The 22,426-nt window shown below is 33.6% G+C and overlaps 1 pseudogene; it reads left to right on the top strand.

Moving 5' to 3' along the window:
- Window positions 1–22,426, top strand: part of LOC112933483 (large ribosomal subunit protein uL1-like) — a 95,821-nt pseudogene continuing 73,395 nt past the window's right edge.

Raw genomic sequence — 22,426 nt, forward strand, 5'->3', positions numbered from 1 at the left:
ATGACAGTAGGAGAGAATCCCAAACAGCTGTTGAAGGATAAGGTGAGATAGGGAAGCCACAGGCATTTGGGCAGAAGGTACTCTTAGCACAACACAAAACAATTTCACATAGTCACGGATGTTTGGAAAGTGAAAGCAGCAGACAGACCACCCTGTGTGTGATCATCTGAGATGCATTGGCTCAATTTCAGCAAAACTGTCATGTAGCCTCAGGGACAGATCCATAAAAGAGAAAGCTGAAATTGGGCGGTAGCTTATAGTTCCTCAAATCCTGTTTGGGGAGAAAGGGAAAAAGGCTTGGAAAAAGGCCATACATCAGCATGTATGAAAGGTCATCCAATATGTTTTCATCAAATTCCTAATAAAAATGATAGTGTCAACACCTGCTAAGAACAGCAAAGACTAAATCAGTTCTCTGCAACAAAAAGTGTCGAACATTGGCCTCTTCAGCTTCCTCAAAGTTTGTCAAGCAGGTTGTGCTACTGACCACAGCCTGGTTTATGAATATTGAGGACCGAATTCACCACACTGGTCTAGAATGGACATAAATCACCTCTTCAGTTTTCTTAAAACAAATTGCTCCCTTCCTTCCATCACAACCTAGTGAGAAAGAACAAAATGCATATATTTCAGTGTGATGGGTGTTTTTAAAAACTCTCTTTCCCAGGTCATTTTTACGAGGTTTTATTTAGTGATTGTCTCAGTGTTCTGAATCCATGGTGCAATTTCCTATTTCAATATTTGACATTGAGACAGAGAATGGCTAAAACTTGAAATTATGCATTTCATGAAATATGTATATACATGTACATATACACATATAGATGTAATTACTACTTGTCATATAAATAAAAGGAATTGACTTTCAAAATTAAAGGTATGAACCCCATGAAATTTTTAAGTCTCTTTTTGGAATCTTTTGTCTCCAAATAATAGAAATTCTATTACATATTACTTAGAGGAAGAAAAGTAGAGAGAAAATGAGCAGAAGGAAGAACAGAAGAAGGATAGAGGGAAAGAAGGAGGAAGAATGAAAAAGAGGCGGAAGGAGGAAAAGTGACATATGTTATTAAAATATCGAAATAAGTTATAGTAGTTCACTGAGATATAGTCCAAACTTCTGAGACTGGAGTAGGAACTAGAAAGCAATTACATCCTAAGGCAGATGTGACTTGGTCCTCTTTACAATGCTGAATGACATCCTATTGCAGGTCCTCTCTGAGCATATCCTCCCTTCTGTTTCTCTTCAAGCTAGCTTTCTCCAATTCTCTGTGTGCATAGCTGTATATGGGAGCCTTGCAAATCTAGCATTCAGAGAGAAACACAAATGTTTCGCAATCCCAAATACAATTTTAGAAGACAAAGCTTCTTTTTGGCACCATTTGGATCAGGTGCCTAACCCTCTTACCTTCAGGTACGGCTAATGATTAAGGGTCACGGTTCTCAGGGGTCACATCTCAGGGTGGGAAAAATTCTTGGAAAAATGCAGGTGAGTTAGGTTCCAAATAAACCATTTAAAATGCTATTTAAAAATAAATAAAAGCAAATTCCCATTTTAAAACATCCCATTCTCATATATGAAGTTAGTGAGATCTCACATGTCTGTATGAATAGTGTATGATAGAAGTATTCTTTGAGAGCTTTCTCCCAAGCTTAATAATCTAGCCTCAAATAGCTACTGGCATTTTCAAATCCTTTGTTGAATAATTAACATGTGATTAAACTACACATAGTTAAAAGTGAACTAATTCATAAATTTTGACATTAGATTCACCCATGAAAACACAACAAATCAAGACAATGGACATAGACATACACTCCAAATCTTTCCTCATGCCTGTTTATAATTTTTCTAAATTGCTTTCTTCTCAAGCACTCCCCCATCCCTAGGCAGCCACTGTTATACCTTCTTTTGTTAAAAAACAAATCTTTATTTCTAGAAGCGTATATAAATGGAATAATAAAGAGCTGACTCTTTTGTCTCTCCTTTCACTCGGAATACTTCTGAGATACATTCATATTGTTGCATATGTTCAATATTTCATTCCTTTAATTGCTGAGTAGCATCCACTAGTATTAACACTCTAAAATTTGCTTATCCATTCATCTATTAATGGATTTTTTGGGCTACTTCCAGTATTTGCATTATACATACAAACCTGTATGAACATTTTTGCACAACTTTTTGTGTGGGCATATGCTTTTATTTATATTGGGTAAATACCTGGGTATGGAATGCCAGGACGTTTCTGAAGCAATCTTATCAGTTTGAATTCCCACCAGCAGTGCATGGAGATGCTAATATGCCTGTTTTGCCTATACTTGGTATGATCAATCATTTTAAGTTTAGTCATTCAAATATGTGTGTAGTGGAATTTCATCATGGTTTTAATTTACAATTCTTTTTTGACTAATCATGGTGACACCTTTGCATGTAACTGATTATTTGCAATCAATATATTTTCCTTTGTGATTCAAGGCTTTTGTTCATTTAATAAAATTGGTTGTTTGCTTTCTAATGATTAAGTTACAATAATTCCTTACATATTCTACATACGATCTTTTTGTTTCAAATGTGTTTTGCAAAAGGGACACAGTCTGTCTCTTACCTTCTCATTTTTTGATGAAATTCAATTCATTGATTTTTTTCTGTTATTGTTCACATTTTAAATCATATTTTAAAATTATTTACCAAAGCTAAAATCATCACTTTTTCCTAATTTTTGCTTAGATATTTTTTATTCTTACATTTATATTGATGATACATTTATGTTTATTTTTTCTGAATTAAATTTTATTTATGCTAGGGCAAACTCAAAAGGTTTTTTGTTTGTTTTCTTTTCATTTTCCCTAAATCCTACCACATTATTATCAAAAATCCCTAAACATTTGCCATGATACACTTGAAAGCAAAGCAAGTAAGACATAAATACAGATATGGATATAACATAAAAAGCCTAATTAAATTTTGAATATGATATAATGTAAGAACCAAGTTGTTGGGTTTTTTTTTTTTTTTTTTTTTTTTTGGTATTGCATAAGGCTATCCAATGTTCCAGTACCATTTGTTGACCAATTTATCATTTTCAAATTGAATCACCTTGGCATATTTATCAAAAACCAATTGCTGATATACATGTGGGACTATTGGTTCGACTAATTTATGTGTCTATTTTTAGTACAATATCTTAAAAACTTTATATAACTGTAGCTATATAAGAAGTGTTGAGGTTAAGATACTTTAAGTTCTAAAATTTTATTAATCTTTTTAGCATTGCTTTAACTATTTCAGATACATGGCTCTTCTATATACATGTTAGCTTTTTAACATTATAAATAAGCCTGCTTGTATTTTAACTGGGTTGACTTGAATATATGGGTCAATTTTGAAAGAATTAGCATTTTAATTATATTGAGTCTTCTGAGCCATTAACATAGTATATCTCTTCATTTATTTAGGTCTTTCACTTCTATCAGCAACATTTGTTTTGTAGTAGTCAATGTAAAAGTTATGCCTTTGGTCAAATATATACTTACATATTTGTTAAATATATTCCTAAGTGTTCCACATTGTTATACTATTGTAAATAGTATCTTTTATTTCAATTTCCAGATTTTCATTGTCTGAGCCTCTCCAATTTTCTTTTTTTTCCTAAGATCTGCTATTTATTTATTTATTTGATAGAGAGAAAGAAAGAGATAGTGATTGAGCGTGAGAGGGGAAGAGAGAGGGAGGGAGAAGCAGGCTCTCTGCTTAGAGCAGATACGGGGCTTGATCCCAGGACCCTGGGATCATGACATGACCCAAAGGCAGATCCTTAACTGATGAAGCCCCCCAGGCACCCTCCAATTTACTTTTAATAAAAATATATAGATACTAAAAAAAAGAATATAGATACTCCAACTTGCTTTTGATAAGAGTATGATTTATCTTTTTCCATAGTTTAAATTATAACCTATCAGTATCTTTATATTTAAATATTTTGGGATTTTTCTTGTTTGTTTCCTTGTTTTTGTAAACAGCACATAATCAAGTCTTGCGTTTTTATTCATATGATAGTCTTTGTCTTTTAGTTGGGGATTTGAAACCAGTTGTATTTGAGTATGAATGGATAATTCATACTCAATTATTCATATGAATAATTATATGACTAGATTTAAGTCTAATGTCGTATCTCTTATTATTTATTTGACCTCTGTTTTTCTTTTTCCTCTTTACCAATTTCCTTTAGATTATTGAATATTTTTTCATGATACCATTTTGATTCATTTTTCCACTATTTACCAGAAATTGTTTTGCTCTTTTAGTGATTCCTTAAACTTTCTAGTATATATTTTTAAAACAATTCATTCTACTTTCAATATATATTACACCACTCCACAAATAGTATTAAAAACTTAGAGCAGAATATGTCCATCCTCTCATGGTTTTTCTGCCATTTGTTCTCAGACATTTTATCTCTGTTTTTTTATTAGTCACACAAAAATTGTATGTATGTAGGTATGTATTGTACTGTAAGCAGTCACTTATCTTTTAAAAAGATTTGAAAGCATAGTATTTTGCATTTAACAAGTTAGTTGTTTCATGTGGAAAGGTAAATCTGTTCTCTGTTTTTTCCTCTTGGTCAGAGAAACATGCAAGGTTATCCTTTACATGAGATTTTATGCCTTATTCTTTAGAGTTATATAGTCTGTCCAAAGATAAGTATTATTTATTAATCAGATAAATAATAAGCAAAAACAAAGATAAAAGACTCTAGATTTAATCATCCTTGATACTTCAAACCAAATATTATAGTATTTGGAGATTCTGCAACAGTAAATATTTAAGCTTAAGAATCATTCTGGGTACAATTATGAATCTGAAATATTTTCTACTTTAATTTTTTCAGTTGAAAATTTCAATTTTCAATTTCAAAATTTTGTTTTGGGAAAGTAACAAGACTGTGATATCAAATTGCCACCAATTGATTGATAGATGTTTATATAATCCAGCAAACAAAATTCTGTGGGGCTATATGTATGTTTAATAGGGTCAGACAGTACAAGGGATAATAAATAAAGCTTGGATTTCTGATATCTGGGTGTCTATGAAACATCTAACAAGTACTTTAGTAGAATATTTATGTATGTGCCTAGAGTTCATTGGGGAGGTTACAAATTATTGGCAGTATTAAAAATAGCTAGCCAAGTTCTTGAGTATGAGGAAACTGTCAAAGAGAGTTAAAAAGAGAATAAAGAGGCAACCCGAGTGGCTCATCGGTGTAGCGCTGCCTTCAGCCCAGGGTGTGATCCTGGACACCCAGGATCGAGTCTCACATCAGGCTCCCTGCGTGGAGCCTGCTTCTCCCTCTGCCTGTGTCTCTGCCTCTCTCTCTCTCTCTCTCTCTCTCTCTGTGTCTCATGAATAAATAAATAAAGTCTTTAAAAAAAAAGAGAGAGAGAGAATAAAGATTAAATCTGATGTGTGATACTGGAAAACGCAAGTACACAGCCACCAATTAAAACATAAATCATATAAGAAGACAGAATGAGATAATGTTTCTAAAGCTTTATTGCATTGTTGAACTAAATTAAAAGAATTCTCTTCTCTAAATAAGAAGACTGTATTTTTTAATTCTATAACTCAAAACAGGATATTTTTCATTTCTAGATTTTAATATACAAGGAAGGATCAATTGTTTTGAAGATAATACACTCATCTACCCCTTCTTTATTTTGAGGAAAAGAAAGTCATGTTATTAAAATAGACCTAGAAATGGTGAGGGTGTAGATTAGCACATTGTCATGTAGTTGGAGACTTTTATCTGAGCTTGAAGTACATAGTTTAATTTAACAAATATTTACCAAATACGTGCTTATAACCAGTTACTATTTTTGGAGCCAAGATATATGAGTGAGTAAGGAAAAACATCTCTGAACTGATGGAGTCAGGATAGATTACATAATTTGCAGGGTTCAGTGCTAAATGAATATACATAGTCTATTGTAAAAAAAAAAAAAAGGAATTTCAAGGTGGTGAAGACAAGAGCATTAAACTAACACAAAGAATAGGTCTCTGTAATTTCACAGGTCATCCATCCATGAAGCTATTCCAGTGTGAAGTTAAATCCTGTGGGAAGAAATATATGATGTATAGAATTTTAAGTATATTCCCAATTCTGCCTTAAAATCTCCTCCCTTACATCCTAGATTTAAGAGAAGAATTTAAAAAAGAAGATATTTTCCCCTTTATATGCCTTAAAAATATACTCTGTTGGAACATTAATTTGAGTATTTCAGTAAAATTTCCATAATACTAATAAAGAATAAATACTTCTACAAATATTTAAAATAGTGACAGTTTCCATATAGGGCACATAGTAAATAAAAAATGCAGTTTAAAATTCTCCAACAGTTCACTATCACTTTTCTTATACTTGTCTTCCCAACATTGAGGTTTAATAGGTAACTTAGATTTAATATACATGCATACACATTTTAGAAGATACTATGGGATGACATACAATTTCATTTCAACAGCCAACTCACCTGCATGTCCCAGCTTCAAACATAATTAATAATACTAGCTTTTGATAGTCTACATTTTGTGAATTGGTTATCCATTGACTAGGTCAGTGCTCAATCATTCTGAATAAGCAATGTGTAAACTATCTGCAAACATTCTAACCGTAGATTCTAGAAACCCATGATATTGTTTTGTCACTGCTTCTATGTAATGATTGTGCAATGGGTTGGAATTTATTTTAGGGAATTTTATTTCCTGTTGTTCTAAAGCATGCATCTTAGTTCAAATCCATATTCAAAGTTACAATTTGGTATTCATGTTACCAAATATTTGTATAGAATTATCATCAAATTATGACTCCAAAATATTGATATTTTTTCTAAGATTTTATTTATTTATTTATTTATTTATTTATTTATTTATTTATTTATTTTTATTTATTTAAGACACAGAGAGAGGCAGAGACATAGGGAGTGAGAGAAGCAGGCTTCCCACAGAGAGCCCGATGAGGGACTTGATCCCAGGACCCTGGGATCATGACTTGAGCCGAAGGCAGATGCTCAACCACTGAGCCACCCAGGCATCCCTCCAATACTTATATTTTTCTGCAAACATGACATTAGAATATGTATGTATTTTAGCATTATCATCCCCATTCACATAGGACGATATATTCCCAATTTACCTTATCATAGAAACAACTTGTTAATTTATCTATATTTTCCTACAAAAGATTTCAGAAGATTCTAATTACATATAGCTTAGAGATGTGCCATTTGAGGATTCAGAATGACATTTAATTATATTTTTAATTCAATTTTCTTCTTTTAAAATAGTTACTCAACTTTCACAGATGTTATCTCAGTTCATATTTAACTTAAATTTCATATTGATTATTCCATTTATTGCTGACTGTGTGGTAAATTGTGTTTATTAGAGAACTCAGAAGATGATTTTTTTGATAGGGTACTATAGATGAGGCATACCAAATACTGATTTTTAATATATTCAACATCCATGTTATTTTATGATAAATTGTTTGGTTAAATTTTCTGAGTTTAATGCCTATTCCTAAAAATACAGTGCTTGATGATGAAAAATCATATGGATATAATTATTTTGCACAAATAAATATTTATTCAAGTTATCTTGTGTGCTAGGCTTCTCATTTCATCTCTAAACTTTACGTTAGCAGACAGCAAAAGGAAAACGTGGAGGAATTATTTAGGAAGTAATGCCAACAAGCTGCTAATAAGCATTAAAGTTAGAATTTTTTCCTTACAAAAAATTTACAAATGTCAAAAATTTGACAAAACTTCCAAATTTCTAATCTATATAATTTGTAATCTTTTTAAATTACTGGAGAAATTCGTATCTCTGCTTGCCAAATTTATGTGGGTTTTTTTTTTTGCCATATACCGCTCTAAGGATTAATACCTCAATATATAGTGGCCACTTTAATTTTCAGACTCCAGCTACTTTAGATGGATGTTCATTATTGTACAGGGTTCCAACTTCTCTCAACTTTTCAGGGACAAGAAAAATCTATAGCAATTTTGATTCAGAACTGGAAATATCAAGATCCAGCTGATGGCAACTTCACAGAGTATAGATCCATAACAGTATTTTCTCCCAGAGTTAGCCTGAAACAATGGAGAAGGTTGAAGCATACTTGAACTGAAAGACTCCTGAAGACATTCTAATGATACCTAAACTCCGGATCTAACGTTCTTGAGGTCATGCTGAAATTCCATCCTTGGTCTAGTGGAAACCAATTATGTACTCATTCAGTTTTTGGCGCATCCTTTCATTCTACGTAGGGTGTGTGTGTATGTGTGTGTGTAAGTAGCAACTATGTACCACCTTGGGTCTCAGCAGGAAAAAGACAGCACACTTGAAAGAGAAAATTGAAAAAAATTCAAAAGGAGTATATACAAAGGTGTGTGCAGGGTATAGAGAAATAGCAAGAGATAGCACAGTATGTGGGGAGCTAGCAAGATTGGGAGGTTTTTATCTTCATCAGATTTTTTTAAAAAGGCAAAAGCATAGAGTGATTTTCTGAACCTGAAGAGAGGATATGTGAGCTCTCCGCTTCCCACTGGAACTTTGTCCTTTGGTTAAGGAAGGCAACCAGCCTAGGAAATCCAGGACAGAGAAAGCTGGGGGAGTAAAAAAAATACTCAGTCCTCATTATCTTGAAGCCTTTTTCGCCAGTGCTTTTGGCCAGTAGCCAAACTCAACTAGCAACCTAAAGAAATAATGCAATTATTAAGACAAAATAGACTAGATTTGTTGTTGTTGTTTTGTTTTGTTTTGTTTTTAAGATTTTATTTATTTATTCATGAGAGACAGAGAGAGAGAGGCAGAGACATAGAGGGAGAAGCAGGCTCCATGCAGGAGCTCGACATGGGACTCAATCCCTGGTCTCCAGGATCACACCCTGGGCCAAAAGCAGGCGCCAAACCACTGAGCCACCCAGGTGTCCTGAGGGACTAGGTTTTAAAGAAGATTTGAGCATCTCAAGTTGAAAACAAAACTATCCAGAATTTGAAATTTATTTTATTTAGCCACTAAGAGGGTATTATCTCTCTAAAAAAACATTAAACATGGTGTATATCCTAATGCAAACTCTAAATCAAACATAATCACTAATATGTACTTTGTGAGATTTTGAAAGAAAACTTACAAAATTTCATATTCAACTTTAGTTCTTATTGGTTTAGTATATACTCACAGACTCATACAAATATGCATAAACACACATAAATCATATATTCAGCATCATGTGGCAGATAAATACCTTAAATGTAATACATTCACTATTACAACACTTCATTATAAAGAAGTTGAAGACAATTTATGAAATACTAGTTTATTATTTAAAATGCTTTCGTGGAACGAAAACTCAATTTTCTTAAGAAATTGAAAGCTTTGGCTTGTTGTTTATAGAATATACTTCTGGGGAAGTCTATCATCTTATTTCTTATTTTTCTTTTCCCTCCAGGCTCTGTCCTTACATGAGATATATATAGATGGTCCAACATAAAGACTTGGAGTGTTCAAACTATGGATTGGTTTTGTTTGTATAATGTGAATCACCTAATATATAAGGGATTTTGTTATTTACATGTTTTTTTATAATTTCATACAGCCATCTTGTTTGATAAGATCATAGCCTGGGGACACCTGGGTGGTTCAGGAGGTTGAGCATCTTCCTTTAGTTCAGGACATGATCCCAGGGTCCTGGTATCGAGTCCCACATTGGGCTCCCTGTGAGGGGCTTGCTTCTCTCTCTGCTTGTGTCTCTGCCTCTCTTTTTGTCTCTAATGAATAAATAAATAAAATCTTAAAAAAAAAAGATCTTAGCCTCAAAGTTGCATAGCTTTTATGATCTACTATAATATTTATCAATAAAAAAAGCTGGCATTAAGGGTGCCTGGGTGGCTCAGTCTATTAAGCATCTGACTTCAGCTCAGGTCATGATCCCATGGTCTTAGGATGGAACCCCACATAGGGCTCCCTGTTCAGTGGAGATCCTGTTTCCCTCTCCTGCTCTCCCTGTTTGTGCTCTCTCTCTCTCTTTCTGTCAAATAAATAAATAATAACTTAAAAAGAAACTAATCTCCAACATTTTTAAGTTATGAAAAAGTAAATGTAAGATCAAGAATATATCACAATATTATGTAAAATGCTTCCTTAAATTTGTGTGTTGAATGAGAGTATATTATCAAAAGGATATGGTCATTAGCAATCAATAAATAGCTTAATAGTGCAATTCTAAGACCCCGAAAAACACTATCGAGTAGTCAAAAACTATAGAGTAATAGTTTATTTTTTATATGTGTATTTTTTTCTGTTCTTAAAATATTAGGGAAGAGATAAATACCATATAGCAAATGTATTTTATATCTTGAACTTATGAAAATTAATGTTTGTAGGTTTTTTGGAAAAAGATGAGAACACTTTTGGGTTTGTAGGTAAGGAATGTATCATGCAAAAAGCAACACTGAGCTACATTTTGAAGAATGGGTAGGTTTTTGATAGGCAAAGAAAAAAGAAGGGTATGTCATTTATCACTCATGCATGACTCTTGAATGATAAATGGTAAAGCATGTCCAAAATACACTGATTTATGCCTTCATCTAGGTATCTTGATTTGTATCAGTTTCTTTAGAATAGTAGTTTTTGTAAGGAAATAATGGGTGATAAACCATAAAAATACTGGAACTAGATTGTAATAAACACTTTGAAAATCATGTTCCTTTCACTGTATTAAAAATGCCTTTGCTGAGGTCACATATCAATAAATTGCATGTTCCTCAGTCCTTCAGGCCTAGTCTCATGGCATCCCTTGAAATGGTTGGTTGGTCCACAGTCTTTTTTGCCTTCTGTCTTAGTCTATTTGAGCTGGTATAACAGAATATCATAGATTGGGTTGCTTATAAACAACAGAAATTTATTTCCTAAAATTCTGGAGGCTGGGAAATACAAAACCAAAGTGCCTGCAGATTGGGCGTCTGGAAAGGGCCTACTTCCTGGTTTGCAAGTGTCCATCTTCTTCTTTTACCCTTACATAGAAGAGAGGTGAAAGAACTTGAGGTCTCTTTTATGAAGACACTATCCTATTCATGAAGACTCCACCCTCATGACCTAATCACCTACCAAAGGCCCTACTTCCTAACATCATCACATTGAGAGTTTCAACATAAAAATTATGGTTAAGGAGGCAGGGAGGGAGACACAAACATTTAATTTGTAAAAGCTTCCATGTAACTCCATCTCTAGTATTGTTTTCTTTTCTTCTTAAACTTTTATCTCATCTCTCCTAATTTCCTTTGTGGGCTTATTTTTCTTTTATTTATTTCTTTTCTTTTTTTTTTAGATTTTTTTTTCTTTGAGAAAGAAAAAGAGAACAAGCAGGAAGGAAAAGCAGAGAGAGAGGGAGAAGTAGATGTGGGGCTTTATCCCAGGACGCTGAGATAATCACTTGAGTGGAAGGCAGATGCTTAATGGCCTGAGCTCCGCACCCCCCCGGCCCGCACGCTGGTGTCCCGTGGGTTTACTTTTCTTTCTGAGCTCAAAAGTTGATATTGTGCATATTGTCCTATGACCTCTTTTTTTCTCATTCTACAGAAATTCCTTAGATAACCACATATTTTCCTATAATTTTATTTAATTTTTTTTTTTTAAGAAGGGGTCGTGGGGAAGGGCAGAAGGAGAGGAAGAGAGAGTATGGAGCTCAATGCAGGGCTTGATCTCATGACCCTGAGATCATTACTGGAGCCAAAATCAAGAGTCAAATGCCTAACTTACTGAACCACCCATGTGCCCCAATATAATTTTATTTTTTAATGTTAATCAGTAAAATGCTTTGTTGATTTTACTTAATTTATATTTGAACTCTTATGGACCTTCAACACTGTATAGTCAATTATAATAGGTAGATAATATGAAGAAATTTGTAATTCAATGTGGCTAAAAATCATATTCATAACCAATGTTATATCCTTCCAACTGTCTCATCACCAGTCTGAATACTCAAGTTAGAAACATAAGTCATTATTGGCATCTACCTCATGCCTCACAGCCATATCCAATGCATCATAATTGTAGAAGAAGATTCATACATTCTTTTTAATTATTGATGTTTTGATTGCCCCCTATTCGCTTTATTCTCATCGTGTTCTGACTGAACAAATTTAATAGTTTTTATTTGCTTAGAGATTAACTTTCAAGCTTGCCAACATCATTTTCATCAATTTCTTCAGACCCAGGTTCATTTTCAAGAACGTTTTTCTGTGTTTAAAATCTTTTTAGTCTTAGAAAAAGGAACAGTATATAGGGATTGTTTCATCTACACAACATTCATTATTCGTGGAGAAAATCTTTACTGAATTTTCACAATTAACTCTAGAGATTTGTTTATAAGCCAAGACTCTTCCAAGCCTCCCAATGAACCTTATTGGTTGGAATACACATACTGGAAGAAAGAGTATAAGCAATAAGCAGACATGCCCTAAAGCAACCATATAAACCTATGGCCCATGGATTTTAATGGCATATTCAGAGTAGTGAAAATTTTAGGAATTTTTTTTTACCTATTCTGAACAAGATTGGCCATATGCATAAGAGGACTGTAATTGTTGCCCAGGGCCTCCTTTGTGATATGCTTGCTTTGTAATATATTGTGATGGGAAAAAATATATTTTACTTAGACAAGAAAGTCCTGTTTCTTCACCCTAACTTTGTAATGTCAAGTCCAGATAATTGGTGATTCTTTTGATCATTTCTTTGAGTACCTAGAAGTTTTTATAACATTACACTTAAAAGATTTTTAACTCAGCATCTTACAATTACCCTGAACATGAAAGTCAGTCTGTCTTTTAATTCTTTGAGACCAGTCACTTCTTCTGCTGTAAAAGGAATACACAGAATGGACAGTGCTTTTCAAATTTACTTCATATACCTAGAAAATATTCATTGATTGGTTCTCATTCATCAATACAGTTTTACAAAATGAGACAGTTATATACAATTACTTCAATGTCAACTATGTTGCTCCCTTTGCCATTTTTGTTATAGACTATGACACAACTCATGAATTTATTCAACCATATAAGGCTTTTTTATATCAACTTCTTTGCTGACTCATGACTCTTCTTCACAAACTCCATCATCAGCTTTGCAAGCAAGGTCATTACCTTCAGCTGGATCAACAAATGAAGGAAGGGATGTTACTATCACTCAGATTCTTCATCCATTTTACTAGTTATTTCACAAGGTTTTCTAGCACATAATTATGTGTTCCTTTTGTACTCTGCATTTTACTATCAAATACTATCTACAGAGCTTCTTGTTCACTCTTTATGATAGTACGCACTATGGTAAATGGCATATTCAACATTCATGTTATTGTTTTGCCATGTGCTTCTTTATTAAGACTATTATGTTCTCATTTGCATTTATTCAACACATCTTCTCAATGTTTTTGAGTTCAAATATGGTTCAAGAAATATTAAAAACAAGGACTAAATAAAAAAGCTTTGAACAACACATTGAGAACAAATACAAAACGTTAGATAACTCTCACTGAGTGTGACCCTGGGCTGCCTTAGAGCTAACAACATCTCAGATGCTCTTGTTGAAACTCCCTACACTTTTCAAAAATAATAGATCCAAACTTCTGTGATTTTGTTTTCAACATAGTTCAAAGATTTCTACATATATATTGCCTTTTTTTGGATCAGGGAATCTATTTTTTTTTAATTTGTAGGTATTCAGCCAAAATCATTAAATTAAAAGAATATGTATTGAAACACATATACTCTATAAAAATGATATTAAGAAACAAGGAGAATTCTAACAATTTGAAGAAGATGGCAGAGTTGACAGGTTATGCCTATAGTAAAAATTTTACTTCCCATTTGGATATATCCAAAGGAGAAAAACGCCAAAATAATTTTAAATTGGATGTGTTAATCTTATTGTTAGAAATTATGGGAAATTATTATTTTAAATTATTGTATGTATACAACACAAAAAAAGCAAGTAAGTAATTATGCCCAAGTCATTAGGAACCAAGATTTTCAGTATACAAGAAAAGAGATCAAGGCATGAGATCTAGAAAGTTAATTAAAACCTAATAGCCTCTGATTTGAATGGTGATAGTATTACGAACATATGGCTTATTTTTTAGCTTTTAAAAATTATGTAATTTTAACTCTGAGCACTGAGAAATCTTTTATTTTACATTTATTTATTTATTTATTTATTTATTTATTTATTTATTTATTTTTAAGATTGTATTTATTTATTCATGAGAGACACAGAGAGAGACACAGAGACATAGGAAGAGGGAGAAGCAGGCTCCGTGCAGGGAGCCTGATGTGGAACTCCATCCCGGCACTCTGGGATCACACCCTGAGCTGAAGGCAGATGCTCAACCACTGAGCCACCCAGGCGTCCCTGCACTGAGAAATCTTAAAAACTATAACAATTAAAAGAATGAGAATCCCTGGGCTCTTAGTTTCTATAAGTACCACTTCCCACTAGAAAAAAAAAAGTGGCTAATTCTAGGTTTGGAACAGAAAATATGAAAGATGGGACATGAATAAGACTAATGCGATTTTTGTCAATAGAATCTAGGCGTTAGCTTAAAGTGGCTCAAATGGGGTAAAAGATGAGATATTTTGGACACCAAAAACAGTTAAGATGTAATGATTTGAAGTACATTAAATATTTCAAAAATTGGCCTATCTATAATAAAAATCAGCTACAACAAAGTAGAGCCTCACTGGCCATCATTGAGACTGATAAAACACCAAGTAATTAACCTGAAAATGTTAAATAAAGGTAAAAAAAATTTTTTTAAGGGAAAAATGAGGTAACTTCTCATTAGAATTAAAGCAGGATCAGAAAAATGAGAAAGAAATATTTAATCTCTTCTTAGTTTCCCAATGCCTATATGCATATCAAATCCTATATATCAACCTTATAGTTTTGTAAGGGCAATATTAAGACTTACATTTTTCAATTTATTAGCCATTATCCACTCTTATCTCTATTTCCATATAGTAAAATTGTGGTAAGTAGCATTTAAATTTAGGTCTGTTCTATCAAGCAGTATAACTCATTGTTTTGTAAGTCACTGGATTAGTAAATAGTAAATTTAAAAATAAATGAATATTTTATGGACTAGGACAATGTTAAATGATTACATCATAAAGACATACTTTTAATATTTTTCTTAAGAGGCCCCAAACTAAAATGCAGTAGGCCTCTTGGTTCCCATGATCACTGATTTTCTAAAGTCCAAGAATCTTTATGAAATTTTAACTAGAGATTTGTTTTCATTTTATAAATGTGGGCTGCATCAAACTCTCTTCTTACCTCCATGAAGGAAATGGTGTGCTCTCTCTGGGAACGTACAAGGTTGTACATTGGATTGTACAATGGGTTGTACAATGTATATTTCGTCATTATTAGGAATAATTTAAAACTAATATTTCTCTTGTACTCAGAATGAATGTTTCAGATCAAATAATGGTATTTATGCCAAAGGCCTAGGAATGGAACACTGGAAAAAGAAAAATAAGTAATGTGGTATAGATCTTAGGTGTTTTTAATTAACATATAATCTAATAGGATAGTTTGAATTCAGATGCCTAAATATAACACAAATGGAGTAAAAAGATACATATTCTCTTCTAGTATTAATAAGAACAGAATGTATACAATATTGATTCAAAAAATAATGTACAGGGCAGCCTGGGTGGCTCAGCGGTTTAGTGCCATCTTCAGCCCAGGGCCTGATCCTGGAGACCTAGGATCAAGTCCCATGTCAGGCTCCCTTCATGGAACCTGCTTCTCCCTCTGCCTGTGTCTCTCTGTCTCTCTGTGTCTCTCATGAATAAATAAATAAAATCTTAAAAAAATAATGTACAAATATAGTATCTGTCATTGGGAATACAGTAGTTCACAAGATATGTGCATATGATCCCTGTCCTTAAAAGATCATCAAACATTTCAATGTGGAAAGTCCAACGGCAACTACCACCACTTTATTATTTACTCTGTTTCCATGAGTTCAACTTTTATTTTTTATTTTATTTTTTATTTGTTTAAAGATTTTATTTATTTATTCATAGAGACACACAGAGAGAGAGAGGCAGAGACACAGGCAAAGGGAGAAGCAGGCTCCATGCAGGGAGCCCACCGTGGGACTCGATCCAGGGTCTCCAGGATCACACCCTGGGCTGCAGGCGGCGCCAAACCGCTGCGCCACGGAGGCTGCCCCAACTTTTATTTTTTCATTTCAGATTCTATTTATGAGTGAGATTATACAATGGCTAGGGAATGGGGAAAACAGATATATGCGGTCAATGGTTGCAAACTTCCAGTTATAAGATGAATAAATTCTGGGGATCCAAGATATAGCTTGGTGGCTGCAGTGAATAATACTGTACTGTATACTTGAAATTTGCTAAGAGGACAGATCTTAGGCAGTCTTATCACACATACATAATAAAGGTAACTATATGAGGTGATGAATGTGTTAATTAAGTGGTAAAAATTTTTTCACAATATATACATGTATTAAATCATCATGTTATAAACTTTAAATAAATATAGTCTTATATTTCAATTATACCTCAATAAAGCTGAGGGAAAGCCATAAATTGAAAAAAGAGAAAGAGAGAAAGAGAGAGAAATCCCAAGGGTATTATTGTGGAACATTATGTAGCAGTAGGACAAGAGCTATTATATCAACAATGTGAAATAACTAAAGATAATGTCCCAAGAGGGATAATTTGCATTCAAGTTGATTAATACAGGACAGAGCATGTTAAGAAGAATAGCTGGCAATATGTCCTAAACAACTTCTGTTAGTAGCCAAAAGGTGTCTGAAGGGAAAAGAAGGTCTCATAATTTGATGAATAAAAACAGAACAGGAAGTAATACTCTTGTGACTTAATGTGCATTTGTTTTACTAATCCAGGTATCTTCAGGGCTTAGAGAAATTTGTCTTTATCTCTCAACAGAAGATCTTTAAAAATTGTTTTGATGCCACTCAGAATGAAACACAAATCCTATCTCACCATACCTTTCCATATTCTTTATACCTTCTAATGATACCATGGATATATCCTTAGCTCAGGCCACAGTCATGAATAAAATAACCTCAGTTGCTAGCCTCCTTTAGTCATAACAAAGTACTAAATGTTTATTTCAGCTGGTTTGCTAAAAATAAATTGTGCTTTTAGACAGAAGAAACGTAAGATGAGAATGTAGAGGTAGAACTGGAAAATTAGCAGAGTATAGAAGTCAATACTTCATCTTCATACTTGAAGGACTGCACATTATTTTTGATATGCACTTACTTGACATGTTTGCTTCAGCCCACCATATAATTGATCTTTACAAGTCGACTGACCATTTGTGCCTTCACTTTGAGAGCTGAATTGAGTCATTACCACACATGTCTGGCATCTAATAGACTCCAATGAATGTAATTACTCCAGTTTATTGGGTCAATGATCTGTGAACAAAAAATTATCTATAAAGATTTTGACAATATAGATCCAGTGAGTCATTTTATTTTAAAAATATATCTTTTACTTTGGAAGATGAAGAATTGAAAAAAGCCAAATTTTAAAAGTCTTACTAACACTATAATTATTGGATAAACAGTAAGAAATAAACAATTACTTTGCTGAAAGTCAGTAGGTAATAATCGTCTGATGATACAAAAATTAATTTCAGGTGTTGAAGCATACCAAACTGTTAATTTCCTAGGTTTTAAGAAGGGATAATAATATAACATGCTTGCTTACAAGAACATAAAAAGATTTCAAGAATTGAGGAAATATGTAGTAAAATCAATGCTTCTGTTAACTTTAGAGTTTTACTAGGGTTTTGCCTTCTTACCAAAGCAGATTACTTTTAAAAAATGTATTTTTCAAGGACTTCTAGGATATGCTTGACAGTTTTCTTTTTCTCCAAAAGGTCATCAGTGTTGTTGATTTGATAGAAAGACAAAAGTCAATTAACTGCGGATCGATAAAAGGTCATTTTTCTGATCTAGATGAGATGTTTAACCAGAAGGTTTTGAAATGTGTTTTTTAACCTAATCATAAATATTTCTGACACTGAAGGTAATGCGATTAAGGTGTATTAAACACATCAAATTATATACAACTTTTTAAAAAATATTGTTCCAACTTCATAAACAGGCATTAACATTTCAAACAATATTTAATGAGAAGGGTGGGCTTGTGAATAAAAACTAGCTAGGCAAATATTTTTGCCTTAAGTCTGATGTTACTGTAAATATCAATACAATATTGGCTAAATAAGGTCTAACTGCACAACAATAGAAATCATCCTTCAAGGATATTCACAGCCTATTTGTGTGTTTTTCTGTGAGTTATTTTAAACTCTTACCCTTGATTCAAGATATTGATGCATAGTTAGCATATCTGTTTAAGGAATTTAGCCTATAGATTGGTTTTATATTATATTAGATGCATTCTATCATAGCATGATTTTAGAATGTACTATTTGTGGTCTTCCGCATTCTATAATGATCTGTTAAAACATTACCTTTTTTAGTTCCCGGACAATGCTGCCTCAGATAAATTTTCTTTCTCTATTTAAAGATTTGAGGACCTACTAAATGCAGAAGTATAAGAGGATATCCTGCCTTCATGTATCTGCTGTCTTTAGGGTAGATAAGGAGGGAGAGTGTGATGACTCTTCTGTGATGGGTCAGAAGAAAGGGTGGAGGATGGTTAGTGGTGGTTAGTGGTAAAGGTTTGCATATAGACACATTAATGGACTGTTAAAAATACAAAGACATGAGGGGTGCCTGAGTGGCTCAGTTGGTTACGTGTTCTGCTCTCGGTTTCAGGTAGGGTCATGATCTCATGGGTTGTAGGATGGAGCCCTGCTTGACTCTGTACTCAGCAAGGATTTGCTTGGTTCCCTCCCTCTGTCCCTTACTCCGCTCATCTGCACACACACACACACTCTCTCTCTCTCTCAAATACATAAATATTAAAAAAAAAAAAAAGAATAGAAAGGTGTCACATTATACTCAGGAGCAGTAAGATAAAAATGCAGGAATGGGGAATCAGGGCATGCGCTGTGGTAGGAACATCAGAGCCCAATAGGGCAGCAGAGTACATTCCTCGATGGCCACCTGGAAAGAACTGAGTAGCAGGTGATGGAAGGTTGATCTGGGGTTAATGACTTAATATGGGCCCAGAGCTGAGGAGCAGATGTGCTCAGACTGGGACCCGAGCTTTCCATGAAGCTCTTAATTTACAGGAAGCACATAGTATAAATACTATTCTTGAGACCTGGAGTGATTGGACACGGGAGGAGGGGAAGGCAGGGATGTAGTCAGAATTAAGCTTGTGGAATCAGAAAATGGAAACTTTTCTAGTGCAGTAGAATTCTCTTCTTGCTTCAGCTGCCAAAAAATTTACAGCCAAGATTATTGCTGGATTGTTGTGTTCACCCCCAGCCAGGTAGACCGTCTTTTACTCTTAATGAACCTATTATGCTTATGCCCTGAGTCACCTTGTGTTCTTTTGGAATTGGGTGGGGCACGGTTCTTATATAAACAATGTCAGCAGTTATGAGAAAACAAAAATCAAATTATTTAAGAGACCATTGAAGAAAAATTAAATGTATATTATATGAAAAAAAGGAAAAGAACATCATATGCAGAATATAATTGATTATTTTTAAAGCAATACTAACGATAACCAGTATAATATCATAGAAGTGATTTAAAGATATCTAGGTCTAGTGGATATTGAATGCCTACTATATGCCAGGACACTGTGTGGAGAGACTTAAAAATCACTTTTATTACCACAATGAATGGTTACTATTATCATCATTATCATTTTATTTTTACTCTGACATGTGAGAGGCAAAATGTCCAAATAACAAAACAACTATAATAATAAATAACAACTACTATTTAATGTTTCTTAAGCTTATAAATCTTGGCTTCGGAAGAAATGAATACAAAATTCATTTATTATTATAATTTTCTTATGTGACGACTTATATATTTGACCAAAATCAGAAGGAAACTACTGATAATTCCTTCTCTTTCTTGTCTTATATCTGAATACTTATATAATATTAAGTACAGAAATAGTGGGCTGTGTCATGTAGCAATCAAAGTAGATTAAATGGCAAAAATTCTTTTTTAAACATTTTTATTTAAATCCAATTAATTAACATAAAGTGTATTATTAATTTCAGAGGTAGAGTTCAGTGATTCATCAATTGTATATAATCCTTTGTGCTCATTTTATCACATATGGCAAAAATTCTTGTGCATTTACAGACTCATACATTTTATTTACTAAAATAATGTTCTACTGATTTTCCTGTTTTAGTCAGTAATAACTAAACCCTCCTCAAATGCTCAGATTGGCTATTTTGATAGCAGTTATGAATGAATGAATTAGGTAGCAGTCACTCGATACAACAGTTGACAAGAACAATAGCAAGGACCTTATCATTAGGCATCATAGCAAAGCACTGAATGTTTACTTCAGTTGGTAGCTCAAAAATATGTGTTATTAGAAGAAGGATGAGGTCCAATGGCCCATGCTTTATGATACCATTTTACTAATGACAAAGTGAAATTTGCTAGCTGAATCAAGGAGTACAGAAAATTGGTGCTCAATACAAGATAGAAGTTAAGATTTGGCTGACTACATAGCAACTTCTTTTTTCTCCTAAGATACCGTAACTCTGGGTTCTTTAATGTAAACAACAGAAATTCAAATCATGGTTATTTAACTACAAAGGGCTATAAAAATCTGAGTTGTTGAGGCACTTGGGTGGCTCAGTTGGTTAAGGGTTTGACTCTTGATTTTGGCTCAGGTCATGATCTCAGAGCTGTGATATTGAGCCCCGAGTCAGGCTCCTGTCTCTGCATGGAGTCTACTGGAGATTCCCTCCCTCACCCTCCCCCCTCCCCCTACTTGCTCACGTTCTCTGAAGTAAATAAATACAATTTTAAAAAATCTGAATTGACTTTCATGGACCATTTCAGATATTTGGAAATGAAAAAAAAAAAACTTTGGTAAAGCTATTACATGTCTCATAATTATTAAAAGGGCAAGAGGAAAAATGTTAGCTGGGCTTTGAGAATTTTTCCCAAAATCAAAAGACTGTCCAAAATGAGTGAACCAACTACACACACTTTACAATCTTGAATAGCAGAAAACCACCAGTGAGATTGGTGATTTCAAAACCTATCATTAGACTCCTGATGCCAATCAACATGGCATAAGCTAATCACAACCTATCTTTCCCATTGATTACAATTAAAATCCCTAGACAATAGGAGATTGGGAGATTTGAAAGGTAAATAAAGAATAAATTCAGCAGATCCTAGATGTGACCTAGGAGCTCAACATCTTCTGAAACTGATTTGAAACTGAAGTGAAATATGTAAAATACTGGAATATAGTGGAACACATTAGAAACAACATGTAAACTCCCTCTTTCCTTTCTTTTAAAAATGTTAATAATGTTAACCTAGTGATTGTAAATTCCAACTTCTATTCTCTTCACACACACACACACACACACACACACAAAGCTTGCTCTAGATTCATCTAATCAGGTATCTGAGAAAGACTGCATCCCTTGATCAATCCACATGTAGATTTGATTTTCGTTCTTATTGTTGATGGTGGCTGTAGGGTCTGTGTTTATTTTGTTTCTTGCCCTACATTGAATTTAAGACATTTTCAGCAGAATAAAGAAGTCTTCATGGATAAAAAGACCTATGAGAACCAGAAAAGACTCAGAAGAAGGAAGTTTTATTTAAAAATAGGGTTAGGGCAGCCCGGGTGGCTCAGTGGTTTAGCGCTGCCTTCAGCCCAGGGGGATCGGGATCGAGTCCTGCATGGAGCCTGCTTCTCCCTCTGCCTGTCTCAGCCTCTCTCTCCCTGTGTCTCTCATGAATTAATAAATAAAATCTTAAAAAAATAAAAAATAAAAATAGGGTTAGATGGAGTGCCTGGGTAGCTTAGTAGGTTGTGTCTGCTTTCGGCTCAGGTCATCAACCCAGGGTCCTGAGATCAAGTCCCACATGGGGCTCTCTGCTCAGTGGGGAGCCTGTTTTTCTCTCTCCCTCTGCCTGCTGCTCTGCCTGCTTTTGCTCACTCTCTCTCCCTTTGTAAAATACATACATACATACATACATAAAATATTTAAGAAATAAAAAAAATAAAAATAGGGTTAGATAAAGAGAGGAGTGCTATGATTAGAAACATTCGTAAGTTCAAAAGTTTCTGTTGAACAGGTCAACAAAAATGTACTGAGTGATAATTTCATAAGATTTGTAAAAACGCTTTCATATATTTTTGAATAAGTAAT

This window comes from Vulpes vulpes, chromosome 6, assembly GCF_048418805.1.
Source record: "Vulpes vulpes isolate BD-2025 chromosome 6, VulVul3, whole genome shotgun sequence".
Taxonomy (NCBI): Eukaryota; Metazoa; Chordata; class Mammalia; order Carnivora; family Canidae; genus Vulpes; species Vulpes vulpes.